We start from the raw sequence: 25,360 nt of genomic DNA, 5'->3' as shown, positions 1-25,360 counted from the left end.
AATGGCCATCATCAAAAAGTCTACAAATAAAAAAAAAAAAAAAAAAAAAAAGTCTACAAATAATAAACACTGGAGAGGGTGTGGAGGAAAGGGAACCCTCCTGCACTGTTGGTGGGAATGCAAATTGGTCCAGCCACTATGGAAAACAGTTCCTTAAGCAACTAGACATAGAGTTGCCATATGATTCATCAATCCCTCTCCTGGGCATAAATCTGGAGAAAACTCTAATTTGAAAAGATACATGCACCCCAATGTTCATAGCAGCACAATTTACAATAGCCAAGACATGGAAGCAACCTAAATGTCCATTGACAGATGAATGGATAAACAAGATGTAATATATATATATATATATATACTATATATATATATATATATATATATATATATATATATATACACACAATGGAATACTACTCAGCCATAAAAAAGAATGAAATAATGCCATTTGCAGCAACATGGATGGACCCTGAGATTATCATACTAAGTGAATTAAGTCAGAAAGAGAAAGACAAGCACCATATGATATCAGTTATATGTGGAATCTAAAATATGGTACAAATGAACTTATTTACAAAGCAGAAACAGACTCACAAACATAGAGAACAAAGTTATGCTTTCCAAAGGGGAAAGGGGGTAGAGGAGGGATAAATTAAGAGTTTGGAATTAACAGAATCAAACTACTATATATAAAATAGATAAACAACAAGGTCCCACTGTACAGCACGGGGAACTGTATTCAATATCCTGTGACAAACCATAATGGAAAAGAATATGAAAAGGAATATATTTATATAACTGAATATATTTGCTGTACACAAGAAACAGAACATTGTAAATCAACTATACTTCAATAAAAAAAATTTGATGAGTGAATATTGAATGACCACCAGACCCTATTCCAAGACCTGGGCTCACATTCTAGCTTTATCCATTGACAAAATTTGTGATCTTTTAATAAATAAAGAGCATAGGATTTAGAGGAATTTCTGGCTCCACCATTTCTTATGTGATCTCAAAAGATCACAACCTCTAAGTCTCCATCTTCTCAGCTTTAAATGGAGTTAAAAATATATGTCCTGCTTTCTGCACAAAGTGATATATAGATAATATTCATAAATATGCAGTGCATTTTATAAATGTACAAAGTATACTAAAAATAAATCTTACTTTAAGAAGCTATTGAATACCTAGTACTGTGTTCCCTGCTTGCCAAGTTCTTTGCTTTGCATGTGTAAGTGTGTTTTTTGTGTGCACTTCTGTTTAGATTAGCAACCTCTCATTTTTCTTAAATGTCTATAGTAATATAATATGATTAAGAACAAAAGCACAAAGTGCCCTTATTATTAATATAATTTTAAGTAATTATAAATGTGTTAAATATTTTAGGTGTATCAGGCAATCAAATTTTGCAATATTTTTCCATAAGTTATGTATTACTATGTAATAATTATAATTTTAATTCCATGTTCATTTCATATAATTTTCAATGGCTAACGTAGAACAGCTTGGCAAAATATAAATGAAATTCTAGCCAGTTTGGACAATTCTCTTTATTGCCTTCTGTTTCTACATCGTGCAGGATAATCTAATATTCATGAGATCATAGAGCCAAATGCAATTATAATCTCTTCTCAGTTTGTAGGAGATGGTATTTTATATTCCAGACTCTTTGAGAGCCCTACAGTTCTTTGGGGCCAGGATGCACTTTTAACTATTTCTTCAGAAAGTTAGTTGACATGATCGCCAGGAAATGCACAGTCATCAACTTTATGACTGATTCTTATATTGAATTGAATATCCTCTTGGAATCCACCAAAGGCCATTTTTGAACCAATTTATCTGCTTTTTTAATCTGCAATATGATTTTCATGTCCAAATTAGTCATTCCAATGTTTATTCAATTGCCTGGAAATTTTAAAAGGAAATGGAAAAGATAAGAGAAAAAAAATTTAACAAATGCCTCTTTTCTCTGAACAATTCATTTGAGAAGATGTGAATATACAAATCTTGCATTCTCATGTCTTCATGGGAATGTCTTCATGGTTTGACAGAGAATTTTATAACAAAGATATGGCTTGAAAGGCACATTTCAACACAGATTATGTCATGTTTGTAAACTATTTTATCTGTTTCGAATACCTTTTGAAATATTCAGTTGGTAAAGCACGGTGCCCCTTTGCAATTGCACTAGGTAGCAATTGCTTGTCTAGTTAATGTACATAGCACTTTGAGGAAACTGCAAATACTAGTTCAAAGTCACTGTAGATAACGTAAGTTCACTTTACTTGAACATTTGTTCTCTGGCAAATATTATTTTAAAACCTGTAACACCTGTTGAGCTGGATAGCTCTGTAATATTGGTACTTTTACTGTCCACATTTTACAGATGAGAGTATGGGCCCTAAACGACACAGGTAAGGGGTGGTAGGTCCCAGACATCTGATTCCAGAGCCCCTACTCCTCACTATGCAGTACTGCAGACTCCTGCCCTCATCAGTCAGCAGCTTAAAGGGGCAAGTAAACAATCCTCTGTCATCCATAACAATTGGAACTGCTTGGCCGCAAGAGGGCAAGCTTTGCAAATTCAGTCTGGCTGAACAGTGACAGAAAACCGTCCTGGCACTCATAACTAATTAACCTAGGAGTTTCCTTGTAGCAAAAGACCATGACGTCTCAGCAGTGTGTTGTCCAGTGTCTGCATTTATGGCATTTTCAGTCAGTGAGGATATCAAGGGGCTTTCAAGATTTGCTACACATTATTCAAATATGTGTTAGTGGTTGAAGGATTACATATCACAAAATACCTTAGTCAAAATTTCTAGACTCTGACCTTTGAAAACAAAACCATGAGTCCAGAACCAGCACAGTTGTCATAATTGGACAAAGGTACTCTGAAAAGCAAGATACTGGGTCAATGATTTTCTTTTCCTTTCTTGCAACAATTATGCATTAAAATATTTACTGAGGTCAAGTTCTATACCAGTAATTGTTCCAGTTGAGTATAAAGTGCTCGATGCAACCAACATTGTTCTCATTTTCATTAGTGTAGTGGTCAAGTGACTCTAAGTTAAATTTCTTTAACAAACAAGCCTCAAATGATGGTGGCTTAACATAGAAAAGGTTTATTTTTGCTCATATAAAATCTGATATGGATCTGGGTGAGTTTCTAGGCAGCTGTCTACCATGTGAGGCTCTGGAATCCAGGCTGCTTCCATCTTCATCAAATGAGAGCAGAAGAGAACAGGGTAGTCTTGCATCAGCTATTAAATGCTTCGGCTCTGAAGGGACACATGTAACTTCTATTCACAAGGCTTTGTTTAAAACTAGTCAGGAAGGCCTGTCTACATATAAGGGGGTTAGGAAAGTATAAGCCCACTGTGTGCCTAAAAAAAGAGGAAATCAGAAGTTTCTCCCATGTGTAGATTACTATTTCTAGAAGACTAAACAGAGAGTAAGCAAACACATTTGTATTATAAAAGATAGGGAGTTATACCAATAGTTATAAATACATTAATTTGATGAGCCCTATTTATGTATACAAAAGCTAAAACTCAGGCAATTGTCTAGCGACAGATATATTAAGAAAAGTGTTTTACCTATGATATGTTTTCAAGTTTGAACCAGGGTTTCTCAAATTTGGCCCTATTGACAATTTATACCTGATAATTCTTTATTGTGGGGCTTTTCAGTGCATTATATGATATTTAGCAGCAACCCTGGTCCCTAATCACTAGATGCCAGTAGGCAATACCCCTCCCTCACCCAGATGTGAGAACCAAATATCCCTCCAGATGTTGCCAGGTGTCCCCATGAAGGCAAATTCACCCTGGGTTGAGAACCACTGGTTTGCACTATTCCCTGTACTATTTCAATACTAAACCTAGAGTTAACACAGTGACATGCATGCATCCATACTTTACAGTTATGTAAAGCACTTTACATGGCTTCAACTCAATTAAAATAACTACAAGAGACTGTGAGGAAACAAGTTGAAAAAGGGAAACGCTTCGTCCATATCACAAGGGGAGTAAATGTCAGGGAGACAACTCAATCGAAGTCCTTTCACTCCAGATTCATGAATATTAATTAGTGTTTATTGAACACCTCTTATGTGACAGCCATTGTTCTAGAGGACATAAAAATAAAAGATCAGTTCCTGCTCTCAGGAGACTCACAGCCTAGTGAATCAAAGAGACATTTCAATATAAAATTACATAGGAGGTAATTAAACCAAGTACTCTGATAGAAGGGCTTGTAGTTCTTCAGAGGGAGGTACTTCACCCACAGAACTATCAGAAAAGTGATAGAAATCCTGCCATAGAAAGGAAGGAATGATAGGAAGCCATGGAACAGAGAGTGTCGAATATTATTTCTGAGTCACCACGGGAAAAAAAATGAACTAAAATATAGAGAACTACAGAGCAGATCAAGAGGAAAGAAAAGATAATATTCTTTGTGTGAGGCAAAACTTGTGAAAAATGCTGCTAAGCCTTCAACATGCAGACAAGTGTTGTCTGAATGGTTGCAAGATACAGAAACACCCTCACTTTATGGGTTTTCTGCAATGTTGATTCAAGTGAATCCTATCGAACTCAAAGAAGAAATCCTACTACAGAAAATCATTAAAAATTAAAAAAGAAATAAGCGCAAACTGTTTCTGAAGCAGAAACAAAGTGAATGATAAAGAATAGGTTTAAAGAAGGGCATCTTTCATATAAATGACAAGCAATAGGATTTCTGAAAATGTAGCCAGCTGGAAGGTCACTGGGCAGCTCATTTACTCAAGGTTTGAGCTGTGGACTCCTGGAATGAACTTGTTCTAAACTTCTGATTTGACTGTGTCTTAATATTTAAATATCTCAATTATTTTTCAGCTTAAGAATTATTTTTAAAATGTGGAGCTTCCTTAGCCTGAGTGTGATTCTCTGTCAATGTATGACTTCGTAATTTGGCCCAGTAAATGACTATAAGCTACATAAAGTGTTCATGTTCTTTAAACACCCACTTGTGATGCTAGGGATTGTTATTGAGCGAAACACGTGTTTAATTCCTTGTTTGGAAAGCAGAGAGGGTGCAAATATTATCTTCTCAAACAGGAGCATTTAGGCTCTCAGTGCTCTTTCCTCTTCAATATCAATCAGCTCACTTCTCTCTTAGCCTTTAGTCATATCATGCTGTTCCTTCTGCCATCAGCCTTCACAACTAGCAAATAGTGACTCATCCCTATTCCTCTCCCTGTATAATCTCACCACTGCAGGCTCACTCTACCCTTTAGGCATGTTCTGCCTGTCACCCAGTTTGAAATCACACTCCTTTTTTGTTGTCCTGATCAAATTTTTACTCCTCCATGCAACTTTTCCTGATCTGAGGCGTCAAAATCAGTCCCCACATTCTACTCTTAGGGTCACTATTGGAAATTACAGCATTCCCTGTGTCGATTGAAGGCAATGATTCCTCACTCTGACTCACCCCCCTCCCCACGCCAGTTTCCCCACTTGTCCCCTGTAAAGAAAAACATACAATGGGTAGGGCAGAATCTGGAAACTTGACTGGAAAAATCTTGCAAGAGTACAATTTGAAAAACCAGCAAAAAGGAAAAAATATCTATGAGCAGGAGAGCAGTTTAGAGAGAGGTGGAAATTTTGAGGAAAGAACAGAGGGGAGAAAGTTTCAGTTTCTTTATGACTTGGGGTAGGGAGGAAGTAGGGTTGTGTAACTCAAGAGGGAAAACATCCTCTAGGTTGAATTCACCAAAAGCTCCCCCACTGAGTGCCTGGAAGTCCCCAGGAGACAGGCTTCCTGTGATATTGAGATTTATGATAAGAAATGTACATTTGGTCTTCTCCCCAGTTTCTGGCACAGAGATCCCAAAACGTTTGTAATTTCTTAAGTGAGAAGAGCAGTAAAAGTGTCTATTGTTATATTAATGAGGTGGCTTTTAAAAATGCCTAAGGTTGGGCTTCCCTGGTGGCGCAGTGGTTGAGAGTCTGCCTGCCGATGCAGGGGACGCGGGTTCGTGCCCCGGTCGGGAGGATCCCACATGCCATGGAGCGGCTGGGTCCGTGAGCCATGGCCGCTGAGCTTGCGCGTCCGGAGCCTGTGCTCCGCAACGGGAGAGGCCACAACAGTGACAGGCCCGCGTACCGCAAAAAAAAAAAAAAAGCCTAAGGTTGAAGGCTGGTTGCCAGGGGAGCCAACCAGGGGATTAGAGGGTTGGAACTTTCCGTTCCAGCCCTGACCTCTTGGGAGGGAGAGATGCTGGAGACTGAGCTCAATCACCAATGGCCAATGATTTAATCAATTATGTCTATGTAATGAAGCCTCCATAAATACCCAAAAGCACAGGGTTGGGAGACCTTCGGGGTTGGTGAACATGTGGACACTTGGGGAGAGTGTTGAGCCCAGAGAGAGCACAGAAGACCTGCCTTTTTCCCCATGCCTTGCCCTATGCATCTCTTCCATCTGGCTGTTCCCGAGTTGTATCTTTTTATAATAAACCAGTAATCTAATAGGTAAAATGTTTCGCTGGGTTCTGTGAGTTGCTCTCACAAATTAATTGAACTTGAGGAGGGAGTTGTTGGAACTAGACAATCAGTCAGAAGCCCAGGTGACAATCTGGGTTTTTGATTGGCATCTGAAGTTGGGTTTTGGGGTAGTCTTGTGGGACTGAGCCCTTAACCTGTGGGATTTGATGCTATCTCCTGGTGGATAGTGTCAGGATTGAGTTAAATTATAGGGCACCCAGCTGGTGTCAGAAAATTGATTCGTCATGAGGGGAAAACCCTCCAAAACACATTGTTATTGACCAAAACCCTTTCTTCCCCTGCATCTGAAACTGTGCAAGGCAGATTGGGACTTGAACCCATGGTCTTTTAATTGAGATCACACACCTGGTCTCAGGACTTGATGAAGCTCAGGCTCTTGATATCTCCTCACAGAGTTCAGTGAGAGACAAAGTGATAGGCAAGAAGTGGATTTATTTAGAGAGAAACACATTCCACAGACAGAGTGTGGGCCATCTCAGAAGACGAGAGGCCCTGAAATATGGGGTGGTTAGTTTTTATGGGCTGGGTAACTTCACAGGCCAGTGAGTGAGAGGATTATTCCAACTATTTTGGGAAGTGGGGGGATTTCCAGGAACTGGGCCACTGCCCACTTTTTGACCTTTTGTGGTTGGCCTCAGAGCTGTCATGGCGCTGGTGGGTGTGTCGTTTAGCATATGCTAATGTATTACAATGAGCATAAGATGAGGCTCAAGGTCCACTGGAAGTCGAATCTTCTGCTATCTTGGACCTAGTTGGTTCTAACAAGTTTTTGTCAGGTTCTATCGCTATGTCATTCTTTTAAAGGTTGTGCCCTGCCCCCATTCCTCCTGTTTCACATCCAGAGAAGGGAAGCCTTGAGCTATTATGGGAAGGGAGGTGGGAAAGGCCTCAGCCTTAATGTCTAAAGGTTTATTATTAAAGTGCCCTAGTTAGCCTAGGATAGAAACCTCAGCTCTGCCACTTCTAGCAATCTTGAACACTTTACTTACACTCTTTAAACTTCTTTGAGTTTATCCTCTAGAAGTTTTGTGAACATCTAATGAAGTAAAAGAGATTGAGCCATTGCTCAATGCCTGACACACTGTAGGTGATCAGTAGATGATGAGCTCCTGCTGTCTCTCACAATGACAGGCAACTTGAATCATGGGTAAAGCACAGACTTTGAGTCAGATAAAACTAGATTCAAGTCCAGATTGATTTAGACCTAGGCCATATTCAGATCTTCCCCTTGCATATGTGAGATCTTGATCATGTTAGGTAACTTTTACTACCCTCATTTTTCCCATCTTTAGAAGAAGCTTAATAAAATACATCTCCAAGGGGTCTTAAAAGGATTAAAGTAAGGATTAGACATACTGTATATGTAGCTCTTAACATAGTTGCTGGTATAGACTAAGTCTAATAAATTCTAGCCAATGTTATCAGGACTCCAGCAATTATTTAGGCTTCTTGTCTTGATTAAGCTTTCTCAGGCTGATGATCAATGAAATAATTTAGTTCACCAAAATATATTGCATTCTAATTATGAGCAAGGCCCTGGGCTAGACAGTGAGGGGAATCACAGAAGAATAAAACATCATGACTGTCTTCAAGGTATTCACAGTCTGATGGGGTGAACAGACATGTACTTATTAGCAGGAAAATGATAAACAGTTGCAAAAAGGGGGGAGAAAAGGTTAATTCTTAATGTAGAGATCCAAAGGTCTCCAGGAAGCTGAGTTTGGAAGGATGAGTAGCGTTCCAAAGACAGAGAGTTGCAGAAAGGGTGACTAGGGAGTTGCGATGACTGTGCAGAAATACTAGATATGAAAACGCTTGATACGTTTAAGAGAATAACTAATTTGTGGTCCGTTTGTGTCTGTGTGTGTGTGTGTTGCAGGTTGCTGTAAATAATTATATACTTCTTTTGTTTTTTTTATTCTTTTTCAATTGTGGGAACTATTTCTTATTCAATTATATATTTCACACAACCCCTCATGGTGTCTTGTGCAAAGTAAAGTTCAATTAAATGAATTAAATTGAAGATGCTTTCTCATTAGATTTTAATTTCCCCAATATACTAAGGTTTATTGCCTTTTTTGCATGATAAGTTTATTTTATAGAGCCATCCCAATTAATATGCTTAGGTATCTCTGCTGACCATGTTTCATAAATAATAATAGCATGAATTTTTAAATTTTTCTAGCAATTTACTTGGCTTTAAATAATTCATCCTTCATACTAACTTCTGTAAAACTCTGTAACAGTTTAGACACCACCCCAGCTTTCGATTCTGGCTGATAATTATGAGGTTTCTTCCTGTCAAGGAGTAGTAACAAAGGAGAGCCTCCTCTGCCTCTTGGAGTGAAAGGACCTGGAGGCGGAGGTCAAGAGAAGAGGTCATTTCCCCAGCCAAGGGGGCAGCATATCCAGAAATGCACAAGTGCTGAAACAGGAATGAGCAAAAGATTGGTGAGCAATATGCTCATCAAATGAACTCAGCTGGATTACTCACTTTTGACCTGCCCTACCTATGAATGAAGAGGAAGAGGGAGGAAAGAGAGAGAAGAAGGAGAAGAAGGACATGATAATGCTGTTTGTTTTATGTCACACAGGCAAGAACACACTGTTCTTTTCACATCTTTATTGGAGTATAATTGCTTTACAATGGTGTGCTAGTTGCTGCTGTATAACAAAGTGAATCAGCTACACATATACATATATCCCCATATCCCCTCCCTCTTACGTCTCCCTCCCACCCTCCCTATCCCACCCCTCTAGGTGGTCACAAAGCACTGAGCTGATCTCCCTGTGCTATGTTGCTGCTTCCCACTAGCTATCTATTTTACGTTTAGTAGTATATATATGTCCATGCCACTCTCTCACTTTGTCCCAGCTTTCCCCTCCCCGTGTCCTCAAGTCCATTCTCTAGGGACAGGACAGGAATAAAGAACACACTTTCGAATTAGGGGTATTGCTGGAGGTAACAAATCCTCAAATGTATTTGAAGTCAATTTTGTTGAGTAAGAATATAAGTAAGTAGAAAAAGATTATGAGATTCAAAATGTTATTACTTCAATGTTTAATTTGTATTACTCATGAAATATTACCTTAGCTGACCTTGAATTTTATCTAGCGTGTCCTTCGATCATCAGGTTTTTCCTCACTCCTGGACCATTCCTTCCACCCCACACCCTCCTCCAGTTACCACCTTCTTTCTTTCCTTTTGTTCCCCCATTTATAGAAAAAAAATTACAAAAGCAGTCTATCCTTAGTTCTTCCACTTGTACTTCTCTTATTCTCTGTTGTAAGGATAACAGTGATCTTCCCGTAATTAGTCTACTGGGAAGCTCTGGGTTCTCATCTCATTGGCCCTCTCTCTGCATTTGCACAGCAAAGGAGCATTCCTCACTGACACACTCTCATCTCTTCCTACTGGGCCATCTCTCTCTGGTTCCCCTCCTCGCTCTTCAGTCATTCTCTCAGACTTTTATGATTCTCCATCACCCTCAATAACCATGATATGGTGGTGTTCCTCAGGGATCCTGGTTTTCTTCTTTACCTACACAACCCCCTAGGTAACATCATCCAGTCTTATGGTTTTATATATTGTCTGTATTTTGTTGACTCTCAAATGTTCACACCTGACATGTGCTCTGAACTCCACTCTTTTATATCCACCCACCTACCTGCCATGGCCTAAACCAAACTCTCAATTCCCACCACAATTTGTTCTTCCCAAATGTTTGACCATCTCAGCAAGTGTCATCTCCATTTTCCTGTTGTTCAGGCCCCAAATCCTGGAGCCATCCTCGACTCCGTTCCTCTCTCACTCCCCGCATATAATCCTCCAGTCATTACCTTCACTCAGTATTTTAAAAATATTTACTAACATTTACCTGCCATGTATCTGTTACTGTTCTGGAAGCTGCAGATACAGAAGAGAATAAAGCAGACGAGAGCCCTGCCTTCAAGTTCTGGTGACTTTAATAAAGATCCACGATCCAGCCATCTTTCATCTCCTTCACATCACCAATACAACCACCCTAGACAAAGCCACCCAAATGTCCCTGAAATAGTGCAGCAGCCCCATAGTCTTTACTTACCATACTAGCCAGGGTGATCATTAGGAAACATAAATCAGATCATGCCTTTTCTCTGCTCATGACTCTCCAGTGGCCCCTCGTCTCACTTAGTGCAAAATCCAAAGTCCTTAACGAAACCCACAAGGTTCTCTATGACCTGGGTCCTGCTGTAGCTCTGATATCCCCTCCAGCACCCGCCCCCTCTCTGATGTTGCTCCAGTCAAGTTAGCCTCCTTGCTCTTCCTCTCAAGCCTTTAAACAACCCATAGCACATGACCTTAGTTCTTGCTGCTCGGCATATTGCCACACTTCAGATGGTCCCTAAAGCATCATCGTACTGAGCAGGCCTTCCCTTATCTTTAATACAAAAGAGCACTCATACCTTCATCACTGGGTATTCCCCCTCCGGTTTTATGTCTGTCTGTATGTACATCTTGGCAGCCTCTTCTATCTAGAATGTGAGCCTTTGAAAGCTAGGACTTCGTTTGGCTCACTGCTGTAACTGCATCTCCCAGAGCAATGCCTGGAAAATAGTGTGCACTCAATAAATATTTACCAAATTATCTTCAGTCCTGGAATTCTATAATTTGTTAATTTACAAGTATGTTGACATAAAGTCCCTTTGGGGACTGCATTTGCAAGCCAGCGAATACCAGATAAGTGTGCCATTGACAGCTCAGGAGCAGAGAGACTCAGATGCCCTGTGACCTCAGTAACATTCTGTTCTATCAAAATTAAGTGTAAACTTTCAAATCTAAAGATGAAGTATCCCATCTCTTTGTTGTGGCTAGTTTCTCATATAAGCTAAACGGTTAAACAAAGAGCCTGTTGTGAATATGAGTTACAAAGTCCCTGGGAAGTGGTACAGGTAATTAGCAGTCAGTGATTTATAACCCTTGACTTAAATTAATCACCTCGAAATTAGGCATGTGGATACACTATGCAGGCAGGTGAACTACGTACAAGGGGGATAAATGTGTGCACTTTGATTCTTAGAGAGTGAAATATGTAGGACCATTTCAGTCTATCATAAAGGCAAGAGCAGTTGAGAAATCCTGGATAAAAAGGCTCCATATGCAGATACTCTCAGAAAATAAATAAATAAATAAATAACCTGGGTGCCCTGAAAGGACTAATTTAAATAAAAAGAGTATTCATGCAATCAGGCCACTGGTATCTTTTTTTTTTTTGACATGTTACTTTTTACTTTATTTTTACATGCTTAAGTATTTTCAAGTGAATTACAGATAGCATGATGTTCCACCCCCAAATATTTCAGTATAAATCTTTAAAAAAAAAAAAGAATATCTTTAAACAGAACCAAAAGTAGATTCTTTGCGTCTAATACCCAGTTCATAATCAGATTTGCTCAGTTGTCCTTCAAGAGTTTATACAATTGTTTTTTCAAAGCCAAATCCATTCCAAGATCTGGTGTTTTGTCCCTTGATTTTTTTTTTAAATGCAGGCCAGTCCTTTCTTTTCTTGACCCTGATGTATTGAAAAGCCAGGGCCATTTGTCCTGTCAAATGTTCCACCTTTAGACCACTGGTCTCTTATTTAGCCACTACTACCCGACTGACCTCCACCTAAGCACCAGCCACATGGACTGTTTTACCTTTCTGTGTCTTCTTTGATAGCTCTGAACTTTTACATGTACTTTTATACGTTTGGTCTGCCCTTGCCCCATAACCTGTCTATCCCAAACTCTGTCTGTAAGATCCAGTTCCAAGACAGTCTTCTTGGTAAACTCTTTTCTGAATCCTATGAGCCATGTAGTTGCTTTTTCTCCTCTGTCATCATATTCATTTGTACGTGTGTCTATTACAGAAACTCAGTGCATTGACTGGCTTGTGACTTTACCTCATCTCTGTTGGCTTCTTGAGGATAAGAAATACTTTCATTATTGTTGTGCCTCCAGCACCCAACCTAATGTCCTCTGATAGTGAAATATCTTCTCATAACTTTGTTGAAATTAAGAAAATAGCCTTAAATATGATGTCTTCTATAAAGTGTGTTTTAAACGTCTAAAGATCCTAGAATATCACATAATGCAAACCTGTTCATATGAAACATGATACATCAAAATAACCTCTTTTCCTATCTCAGAAACACAGACTAGGTAGTAGACCATAATTTTTTATGTTGGTAAGCACCTGTTTACAATAATATAATGCCTTTTCATTGCTTTTTCTGTTGAAGAGCATAAAACATCATATTGGGATCACTTCAGTCATCCTCATAAGATTCTCCATTAAATAGGAAGGAAGCGATTATTCCCAGATTGATTTTCATCTTATGTTGGGTTTATAGATGATAGAACTAAAGCATTGACTGGTAGAATGGCTTACTCAGTTATTCGGTATGCTATAATTACCTATCTATTTTACTTGCTTTTATTTCCCTCTTAGAACTTCATCCCTAGTTTTTGTGCATCTCTTGGTGATATCTGGATATTGAAGAAACTTTTAATTTCAAAACAGTGATCATTAATTGTTCCTTGAATGTCTTAGAAGTAATCTCTCCCTTCTCTCTTTTTCCAAATAGTGGGTTTCTTTTTCTTTTTTCCTTTTTTGTTTTTGCAACAATGACCAGATTTGGCTTTGTATTATTATTATTATTACTAGCTTTTCAACTCTTACATGTGTACCTGGCCTCATTTTTAGACGTTTATGACTCTTGTCCCAGCAGAGAGTGCTTTAAGGACAAGGACTGTCGTTCATTTTTTGTAAACCTCTAATCCTAGAAGGTGCTTCAATCTTGTAAGCTGCCTGTGTGAGACGTTCTTAGGTTCTTTAGGATCTCGATGAGACAGGAATGGCAGGACATTAAAAGAAAAACCAAAGACCTATACATTCTCTTTATTTCCCACTAACTACGATGCTAAATACTCCACAGCAGGCCCTGGCAATGCTGTCAGCCCCCTGCCACGGGGGAGATTCTTCAAAGCTCACATGTGCTTCGACACCTCAGGGTGGGTGGAGCTGCCTTGGATAAAGCTGTTGCTATGTTCCCAGTCTGTAGCCAAACCTCACAGGGAAGCCCACTAGTAGTTCCAGCAGGGAGAGGGTGTTCTCGTCACTTCTATTTATAGCCCCCGCGGTAGGATCTGGGCTTCCATGGTAGCATCCAATTATAATTTCCGATTGCCTTATTTGAGCTACAAAGGGACAAGCTTTTCCCTCATATCTGTAGAAGTATAAAACACCAGCAAGCATGATTTCTCAACAAAAAATCTTTCTACAGCTTTGCAGACACTCCTTTTTCTTCCCTCACTGCTGATAGGAAGGACACAAGGACAGGACCTGTTAACTTCCTGTGTTCCTATGAGAAGGGAAATCATTTCATACCCAGGGGGCTCAGGTCACAAGTAGAGTATTTATCCTAGCATCTCCCTAAGAAGGCACTTGATATATATTGATAGAATTAAATTATTATTTCATGCCCTCTCTCCCTCTGCTTCTCTGCCTAACTGTAGAACTGATTTTACCACAGTACACAACTCAGGTGCTTAAAGATGTTTGTTAAGTAAAATAAATTTGTTAGCCACTTCTAAAGAGCTGCTGAAATTAGAGACTAGAATTTCCATTTCTCTCCACCTGATTTTTTTTTTTGGCACAATGGATCATAGATTCTGACTTTATTGTGATTTGTAAAAAACTAACCTATTCTTGCCCCTGAAGATCCAGTTCTCTAAGAAGCCAATGGCATGTCAGGGTTCCTACTCCCTGAGATCTGCCCTGGAGATCCGCATTTTCTTGCCAGAATATCTGGATATATTTTGATAAACTCTTGACCTTTTAACTTTGTCCTTGTCTCCCACCACAGATCTAACTCTGTTTGGAGCCAGACTCTAAATCTCAATGTGGTCTGGAGATTGGGTGAAACAAGACAACTTTTACCTCATGGGCTATAATCTAGGGAGAGCTGGCTTATTTTGGGGGGGGGGAATTCTCACTGATTCACCATTAAACAGGATTTAATATCATTGCTTTGGACAAGTGTACTAGATGGGGTCAGAGTTAACCCCTCCCCTCTCTATTTACCAGAATTCCTGAGAAGGTCAACGTGGGCTGGGTAGAAAATAGTCATTTCCCCAAACTTAACTTTTTACATAATGCTTCCTGAACCTATTTGTGACCCTAATTCTACTGTTGAAATGAGGCTGTAAAGGTGACTAGACTTGGATGAGGTTATCAAATTCTGTCAGTGATTTATTATTCTGTGATGTTCTTTGAAATCCTCACTTGATGTTTTGAGAAAAGAGCATCCCATCCATCCCTTACCAGTAGATCATTGATTTAAAAATCAATCTTTAGTGTTTGGGGAAATCTGGGTCTCTCCCTGTCTAAAAATAGTAATAACAACAATGTTGGACAGGTTTTTCATGTAGTATCATTTGAAGTGGAGGGCAGAGAAAAGTTCCTACAATTTTATCAAATTTAAATCTTAATAAAATTTAAAGATAAATAATAAATCCTTGCGGGATGTTCTGGGATGGCTGCCACAATCATTGGAGTAGATTTTTTGTTGGAAGGTGTTAAGGATAGACCTCAATGGATTTATGGAGTGAGGGCTGGAGGTATTTTTCTGTTTTAAAATCCAAAGACAACTGCCCTCAAAGTAAATGTTATTCACTTTGATGAAAATGGCTGTTTTTTTCCTGAACTATCAAAATTAAATTAGCTTTATGAGAATTAACTTTATGAGTTTAATTTGCAAAATCATCTGAAGTACATTAACTCCAAAAATCATTTAATACAGTATCATCTGAATTAGTTCCCCTAGATTTTACCAGTTGACACCAAAGCACCTCCAGCTTCAGGCTCTTAATAAATCATGCCAACTGCCAAAATAATCCCGTCTATTTTAATTGATTTGGGTTATGCCTGATTAGTGATGGTGAGCGTTCTTTGTTTAGAGTTTAATTTAGAATTACCCACAAGGAACATAAGGGAGATGCGATAGTTTTTCAACTGTCCCAATGTGATGAAAAGCTGAGGGCTTTGTTTCACGGCTTTGTACTCGGAAGAACCTAGGCTGGGGAATATTTAGACGGCTCCTGCTTCTCAGAAGGTGTGAAACGAAGTCCCAGGGCAAACTTTTTTCTTTGTTTGTTAAGGTACTGACATCATCAAACTGTTCAAATGGGAACTAAACCTTTTGCAATTAACATGTTTTTCCTGTTTACAAGATCAACTGTGGTTTAATCTATGTGGTCTTGTACAATTCCCCTGGATATTATTCTTCTATTTTAAGAATCATTTCACATGACTCTTTCTTAATTTTAAGCCATCCAAGGGCAACTCTCAGAGAATCTCTTCAATATCTTCAAATGTTTCTGAAGCTTGTTCATTTTGTCGGTGGGAACAGACAAAATTGGAGACAGTTGGACAGCAGAGTGTTTCTTACATCGGCTCTGAAGTCTTTTTTGCTCTCTAACCCTCACTGATTCTTCTTCAGATCTCAGCTGCAAACGTTCTCCTTCCTCTCCCATAGCTCTGTTCAGAGTATTACTCATTATTTGTCTCAGGAGTCGTTATTTTTAGTAGCTCGGTCAGGGGTGTAGGGATACAGTTCGAACAAATGCTACAATTCAAATAAAGGAAACCCCAAGTATTTCAGGCTCCCTGGCTTCTGACAGCAGAGAGGCAGGTAAGAAGGAAGGCAATTTAAATCTCACCATCATTTGTGACAAATGGCACAGGACTTCATTCTTACTGGCCTCTGAATGTCTCTCCTCATGAGTGTTCTGGCGTGGGCCCTCATCTTTTTTGTCTTATGGGAGAGTGACCACTCTTCACATGATGTATCTCTAGAAGAGAAAAAGCTTCAGTACAGAGGGTTTTCTTCCACAGCAGTCTCCCAGAAAAGCTTGGAGGTGGCAATAGATTTGTCTTCTAAACAGCAGCTTGGAGGAAGGCGTATCATGGAGCCAGCAGAATCTTCTTTTTCTTGCTTTTTCTTTTAAAATAGAAGCATTATTTCCTCTGGCAACGTATTTTAACCTACTCCAGGGATTCCCTTCAAATCTGCTATTTAGGAAAATGGATAGCAAGTGGAGAAGAGGTGATGTGAGGGTGATGGAGAGGGGAAGACCACTGCTTATTTCCTTAGGGAAGATAAACACGTGATCTGCAGTTAGAACACAGGGAATCCCAACATTCTGACACACAGTGGCTGTCGTGGTGTTTGTTGGGGATAAAACTGTTATGAGCTGAATATTTGTGCCCCTCACCACAATTCATATATTGAAATCCTTGCCCCCAATGTGATGTATTGGAAGGAGAGGGCTTTGGGAAGCGATTAGGTCATGAGGGCAGAACCTCCACAGATGGAATTAGTGCCCTCATAAAAGAGACCCCAGAGAGCTCTCTCATCCATGTCTACTGTGTGAGGACACGTGGAAAAGACGGACATCTCAGAACCAGGAAGAAGGATCTCAACAGACACTGAATCGGCCAACCCCTTGGTCTTGGACTTCCCAGCCTCCAGAACTAAACTGTGAGAAATAGATTTCTGTTGTTTATAAGCCACCCAGTCTATGGCACTTTGTTATAGCAGCCTGGACAGACAAAAACAAAAACAATTTTATGTACTGCAGAATCTCAGTGTTACTCTGAGCTATCATATGGGTTGAAACCAACATGGTGGCTTACAAAACCTCCCTCTCCTTCTCTCTTTCTGTATAAATACACACACACACACACACACACACACACACACACGTATATATACTTTCTGAAACAAGACTCAGAAGCTCTTGTTTTTAATGGAGAACCCCTTGATTAAGGACAAGATGCAACCGACTTTCTTCATCACTTTTCCCTGTTTTAATGTTTAAGACACACTTCCTTTAGAGAATCTTGCTGAGAGGAATCCCCTTTATTTCCCATCCATTTAATTATGTGCAAACTTTCTGCAGCAACTAATCTACCCATGATTTGGAAGTGTGGCCACGTGCAAATTTTAATGTAGAGTAAAGACTCTTCCAACTCCTACTCCACTCATAGTGCTTAGACCATAGAGATGACAGGCTATTACACAACCTAATTCAAATGTAAATAGAGAAAGTAGAGTCAAAATGCCATCTTAGAAACTAGTGCATGGTCTAAATGAAAGGCAGGTTAAGTTGCACGTATTTGTGCACAAGTTGCAATAGTTCTGATTTTAAAAATATTTTTTTAATAATAAAAAAAAATCTTAGTTTTTCTCCTTGCTTAAAATGATCAAATGTAGCTTTCAGTTTAGTAGGTGAGCTGAAGGACGATATACAACTTTGAAGAAACGTTGAAAATTACCCCCTTTTAATAACATAATTAATGTGTAACTAGCACCTAGATATGTCCCTTACCATTTTCTAGTATGATTTTTCTTCTAGATTGAGTCATTGGTTTCTCCTCCTCTATTTTGTTCTCTATAGATCGCTTTGCAGTGGATGGAACAATCATTCCCTTTGCTAATTATTGCAATAAAAATGGAAAAATGTGTTTCGTTGAAAAAATTCTGGATTACTCTATCCTATAACATATTAAAAGTTGATGCCAATTATATTTAGACAATTTATGTAAGCATAGGAATTGACAAGTAATAAGATTGGAGAATTGTTAAAGGTTTTTACAAAATACAGCACAAAAATTAAGAGTACGGTATTTCAAAATTTAAAAATCTCAAATTATGTGTGTACTTGGCCATATGTACACACACATACATTTTCAAAAGATCTAGGCAATATATATTCTGTTAAGTCTCCTTTTCACTGAAAGGTTGGCATAGTATTCATTTTTAGGGGATACAATGATCACTTTGACCATTAGTTTTTAAATGTAAACCCAATAGTATTGTTTATGTCATGTAAAGCTATATCTAACATTAAATTCTCATATCATCAGTATTTGCCCTTGTATATTAAATATGGATAAATTCTTAATAGACAATCATGTGCTTTTTCTATGCCAGGTACACTGCTTCTCAAATGAAAAATGATTTAAGAAACTGGGATTGCCTAGTCTATAACAGACAAGATTGATGTAGACCTCTATAACATTGTTCACATATTTGAAAAACTGACTGTAGATAAGGGATTCACTTTACACAGTGTAGCTCCAAAAGCAATAATATTCATTTCTATTCAGCATTTATGAGAAACTTCTATGTGCCAGTCACTGTCATAGATGCTGGAGATACCAAAGTGAATAAGACATTTTCTACACTCAAGAAGCAAACTTCTACTGAAACTCAAATAGGTGAAAGCTTCAAGGAAGACAGTTTCAGTTCAACACAAAGACTGATTCCCTAACAATTAGAACTACCCACAAATGTAACAAGGAGTTCTGTGAGCTCTCATCTCTATGTTTAGCCATAATTCTCCAGGATGGGTATAGTAGAAGCAGAGTCTAGGACAATGGACTTACTAACTGTTTAATACTAGACACAAGTGAATGACCAAACATCATCAGGGTGCAGACATTAGGCCATGGCCAGTAGTGGAAAAGCAAGTGGGTCCTGTGAGCTAAGAGGAAACCCAGAAGTTGGGTCAGTAATAAAGGTAAAGATGAGTCAGGGGAAGAACCTCAGTAGTACAGGAAGTTCATGATGAAGTTTATTGACAAACACAGGTACCTCTGAAGCCTGTAAGAAATGCCTTATTAGTATGAAATAAAAAGGCCTTCAAAGTCCCTAACAAAGGACCAGACAGATGCCAAAGTTAATGGGGTAGCCATATTTAGCAAATATAAGTACTGGTAACCCAGTTAACTTTGAATTTCAAATAAAACACCAAATATTTTTTAGTATAAGCATGTCCCAAATATTGCATAGGACACATTTATACTAAAGTTTTTTTTATTGTTTATCTGAAATTCAATGTTAACTGGGTAAACTGTATTTTATCTGGCAACCCTAACCAGATTAGCATCAGTCAGGATGGTGTAAAGGGGATCCATTTGCAGGGTCAGTTTAGATTTATTCATTCAACAGGATCAATGGGGTACCTAATATTTGCCAGATACTATGTTAGCATTGAGAATACAAGAATGACCAAGACAGACATAGCTTTGCTGCTCAATGATGTTACTGCCTAGTGGGAGAATAAGACCATTATATAAGTGCTATGATGGAGGAAGCACAGGGTATTATGTGAGCACACAATAGAAACATCCAACTCATTCCAGAGGGGCCAGAAAATCTTCCTTGAACGTATGACTAAAGCCCATATCTGAAGCATTTGTAGAAGATAGTCAGAGGAAAGAGCAGTGTAAGTGTTACTGGTGGAGGAAACAGCAAAAGTATGAGATTGAGCATGGATCATTCAAGAAAATGCAAATACTTCACTGAGACTGGAATTTAAATTGCAATTTGGAGAGTTACATAAGATAAGTCTGGAGCAAGAACTAGATTACGAAGGACCTTGGAAACAGAAAATTTGGATGCTATCCTATGGGAAATGGTAATCTCCAGAAGGCTCATCAGGCCAAGGATACATATGGAGGAGATCATGTGATCAAATTTGAATAAGAGATATAAGTCGGTCATTAGAATGGTGACATAGGCACGTCTGACTTCACTTCCCTTTCACAAGAAGACCAACTAGCAACTATTCATAGAGCAAGACACCATGTAAAAATCCCAGAACATGGGAGTGTGGCTGAAGCAACCCCCTGGATCACAGAGACTTAGAAGGACTGCATTAGAAGGGTAAGAGGAATGGCTACGCTCTAACCAGATTGCCGCTCCCTCCAGGCCAGCAAGAGCTGTACCAAGAGGGCCTCCTTGGGCCTAAGGTTTCTCTAGTGGGAAAATGAGAGCCCAAGGTGTACATCCAGATCCCCCAGTATTGAGGAACACTACATGGGAGGTCCACTGGAGTCTTGTCTCACAGGGATCACAGGAGGAATTGGTGGGACTTGACCACTGGTGATTAGATTCAGCTGGAGAAGTGGGGGAGTGAGTTACAGCAACCAACACTCAGATCTTGGCAGGCTACATTCCTCCTCTCAGCTGTGACCTAGTAGAGGTCCCAGCCAGTGGCTCTGCAGAGCCAAGCTTGTGGCCCTGTCTGACCAAGGAGTCCAGTGGGTAGTTCTGCCTGATTCTGAGCTGTACTGACTTGTAGAGCCTGTTCTTTGGCTCTGTGTTTGGCAGGGAAGCAAATTTGAAGTCTTGTCTACTGTTGAGCACAGCCACTAGTCCAGCTCAATGAGGTAGCCTAACCAGAGCACCCAGGGAGCTGCATAGCCCAAACACAAAAATGACAAACCTTTAGCTAGACTCACCAAGAAAAAAAAAGGGAAAGAACCTAAATAAATATAATTTTAAATGAAAGAAGAGACATTATAACTGATACCACAGAAATTTGAAGGATTAGAAGAGACTACTATGAAGAATTATACAACAACAAATTGGAAAACCTAGAAAAAAATGGGTAAATAACTAGAAACACACAGCCTACCAAGACAGAATCATGAAGGAGTAGAACGTCTGAACAGACTAATAATGAATAAGAAGATTTAATGAGTAATCGAAAGTTCCCAACAAAGGAAAACCCAGGACCAAATGGTTTCACTGATGAATTTTACCAAACATTTAAAGATTAATTAATGCCTTTCTTTCTCAAACTCTTCCAAATATTAAAGAAGAGGAAACACCCCCCAAATACATTTTACAAGGCCAGCATTATCCTGATACGAAAGCCACAAAAAAAGCACTACAAGGAAAGAAAGCTATAGGTCAATATCCCTGAAGAATATAGATGCAAAAATTCTCAACAAAATACTAGTAAACCAATTAAACAGCACATTAAAAGGATCTTACATCATGATCAAGTGGGATTTATCCCTGGGATTCAATGATGTTTTGACATAAGCAAATCAATAAATGTGATATATCACATTACTAGAATGGGAGATAAAAATCTTATTATCACCTCAATAGATGCAGAAATGGCATTTGACGAAATTCAACATCATTCATGATACATATTGTCAACAAATTGGATATAAGAAGGAACGTACTTCAATGTAATTAAGGCCATATATGACAACACACAGCTAACATCGTACTCGGTGGTGAAAGGCTGAAAGATTTTCTTTCAGATCAGAAACAAGACAAGGGGGCATACCCTCCCCAGTCCTACTCAACATAGTAGTGGAAATTCTAGTCAGAGCAATTAGGTAAGAAAAAAAGTAAAGGCATTCTGTCTCTATTTTCAGATGACGTGATCTTATATATAGAAACCCCAAAAGACTCCACCAAAACACTGTTGGATCTAATCAACTAGTTCAGTAAAGTCGCAGGATACAAAAATCAATATACAAAAATTAGTGGTGTTTCTATACACTAACAAAGAACTATCTGGAAAAGAAATAATGACCCCATTTATGATAGCATCAAAAACAATAAAATACTTAGCAATAAATTTAACCAAGGAGGTGAAAGAACTGTATGCTGAAAACTATAAGAAATTAATGAAAGAAGTTAAAGAAGACACAAATAAGTGAAAAGAAATACTCTGTTCATGGATCAGAAAAATTAATATTGTTAAAATGTCCATACTACCCAAAGCCATCTATAGTTTCAATGTAATCTCTATCAAGATTCCAATGGCACTTTTACAGAACTAGAAAAACATATAGGAAGCCAAAGAAACAGGATAAGTGTATGGATTGTGTGTTAAGATACAATAAGGAATCAAAGGTAGTTCTAATTTTAATAGTTCTATTTTTTAGTTCTATTTAAAATTTTTCTGTCTGTGCCATTAGATAGTTGATAATGATGATTCCAGATGCTTTGAAAGGGAAGATTAGAGGAAAATGATCTCATTATGAATGAAAAGCAGACAGACTTTGAGGTTCTCTGACAAGAGAAGAAGTCTCATATGCAGTTGTATTTACTGGCCTGGAGCTTCAGAGGAAGTTGTATCCTCAACATATAGATTTGGTAAGTATCAACATACCCATAGCAATTGGAGGAAGAGAATGCTCAAAGAAGTTGGGAAATAAGACAGGCTTTAGGGAAAAGCCCTGTGGGACATCAACAATTACAATGGAGGCTAAATTGAGAATCTGGGGAATCAACCAGTTGTGTGACACTTGACATAGCTTTTTTTTTTCTTTTTTTTCCTTCTTTTTATTTATCTCACACCTCACTTTTATCATTTACAAATTGAGGAATAAATATAGGATTGTAACAGCACCTGACATAGGTAGGCAGTTAATAAATTTAGCATTATAGTCTGTGCACAGCCATCGTCTTACCTTCTCCCCTGCTCTGTGTACAAAGTTCAGTTTGTTTTACACCACAGTGGTTCTTAACATTTTTGTTTTGATTGAGCTTTGTGAAAAACTGATGCAAGCATGCTCTCCCTTTTTAGAAAAATGCATATGAAGAATGCAAAGCAAAAATTTACATGCAATTTTAAGAGGCTCATGGATTCCCAGAGCCCATCCCTGACTCTATCTCTGCAGCATTATCTGAAGGAGGGAGACATCCAGATTGCATATGCATTATTTTTCGCTTGGGTTCTGGGGCCCCGAGCCTAAATCCATTCCAGCTTTGCAGGTTGCAGCACAGCCCCAGGAGTTCTTAGCTTTTACACTTAAAACACCTAGGTGCTCTTGTTAGCTGTGGACATATACTGGATGGGAATGAGAATAGGCAAGGTGTGAAAAAGTTCTGTCATTTATTTTCCAATTGCCCCATTTGGTAACCAGGCAATGGACATACTGTGTTTTGATATTCCAGCACCATCTATGATATGACTTCAGCTTCTTCGGTGTCCAACAGTCCACTATTCATCCACATGTGAAAATCTACTGTCTTTTCTCTTCCCTGTTTTTCTTTCTCTCCCCAGCTTTCTTTTCTCTTTTTCCCTTTTATTCTAGAATTCTCTGGTTCTTTCTTTTAACTGAACACAATATGAAAGAAAAATGTAATTTGGGGTTACTCATATCTTTACTGAATACGTTTTATATTCCCTATTTGGAATTTTACATACTCACACCTTTATATCCTTCACTTTGACCCCTCTTCCCCACTCAACACCCCTGCCAAAAGAGTGCTTCCAATTTATAGGCAGACTTGGATTAACTTTTTTTCAGCATAGTTTCAGTCTTATTAATTTAAAAAAAGTTCTTACTTCAGTTTTATACCTGGATTTCCCTCTAAATACTCTCAAAATCTTCTATTGAATTATTTCTTTAAAGAAATCAGGCACTTACTCTGCAAGTTATCTTGTGCTATATGCTTTTTTGGTTTTGTTTTCTAAGTTTTTAAACTGTATTTTATTTTATTTTTCTGTTTTTGTCATTCCAAATTGAAAGGAGTTTGCTGGGGCTGATTCATTCTAATGGTAGCCAGAATATTTTTTTTAAAGATAAATGTCCCTCAGTACTTCCTTCTTTTATACATCTATTTTAGAAGTCGGTGGCTGATGTCTCATAGCTCTTTCCAGATTGTATTTTTCATCTATCAGTAAAGCCAGTATCTTTATGACATATGGTAAGGAATGACCTTGAGTTTTTTCTAACAGATGAAGTGCAATCTCCATTTATAAAATTATATTAACACGTCTGCATATTTTTAAGCCTGCTGACTTTGCTTCTGTCATCAGAAGCAATGTTCAGGGGACAATAAAGACTGTCATTTTAAACTGTGTGTACACAAATCATTGGTAGTGTGCATCAAGCCATCTGCTCTGCCCCCCAATTTTTTTCTTTTTCTTTTTTTATGTGCAACCGTGAAAAGGCTTTAAAATGATAATGTTTCATGCTACCCATTTTCTCTGCTACAATTTTCATTACCTTTTCTTATGAAAATGTTACTTCTGATGAATTAGGTGCAAAATTCCAGTGTTAGATTGATTCTTTCCCTTCCACATTCTGCCTGTCATTTAAACCAGTAGCTTTTCTTCAAATGTTATACAATCGCTGCTGGAACATAATTATAACTTCAATAAATCTGATTGCTATTTGAAATCTATATGTACTAATGCATGCAGAGCCTGATTATTTCAAGAAGATGGGCTATTCTATTGCTGCTTTATGTAGGGTGAAGAAATGACACAGTAGTAACTTTAACAATTTTGATTCTGAATGGAAGTGAATACCTAGTTTCATTATATGGACTTCCCTTGGTCCCCACATTCTTCTTTTTCTCCTCTCCTAATCCTGATTATTGAACAAAATTAAACAATTTATACTGCAAAATTACAATCACTAACCTTTGTATAGTAAGTTCACATATATGTTCTTAAAGTAACATCAGCATTCTTTGATAGTAAAAAGCAAGATTTTTCTTCTCTCAAAGTCTTGGGGAGTAGGTTTGTTTACAACGGATTCATCTTTTGAAATTCCTTTCTTTTGACATCCCAGAGGGAGAGAAATGTATCAGGTATGACCTAACTTTCTGTAGTGCTCAGCCAACTCATCTGTATGCGTTCAAATCGGTTTCCAGAGAAGACGGGGGTAGGGCTGCCATCTCAGCATCAGGGCAAAGTCAAAAAGATCTTTTCTTTTGTTACAAGCCGTTGAAGAAAATCCCACCTCTATCAGCCAGATATTAAAACAAAAGCAATAGTTTTACTTCAAATGATGAATATCAGATAACTTAAGTTATAACCGAATCCATGTTTTTCATATGAAGCAGATGTATCAAGGCAGCAACCTTCAGAATTCATGGTCAAGAATTCTGAAGAAATTTCCAAAGATGCAGACTCCTCCCACACCTATAATAAAGATGTGGGGAGGACTTTGG

The sequence above is a fragment of the Monodon monoceros genome, unplaced genomic scaffold (assembly GCF_005190385.1).
Source record: "Monodon monoceros isolate NGI ecotype Baffin Bay Population unplaced genomic scaffold, NGI_Narwhal_1 Super_Scaffold_15, whole genome shotgun sequence".
NCBI lineage: Eukaryota > Metazoa > Chordata > Mammalia > Artiodactyla > Monodontidae > Monodon > Monodon monoceros.
Note: the sequence above shows the minus strand (reverse complement) of the source record.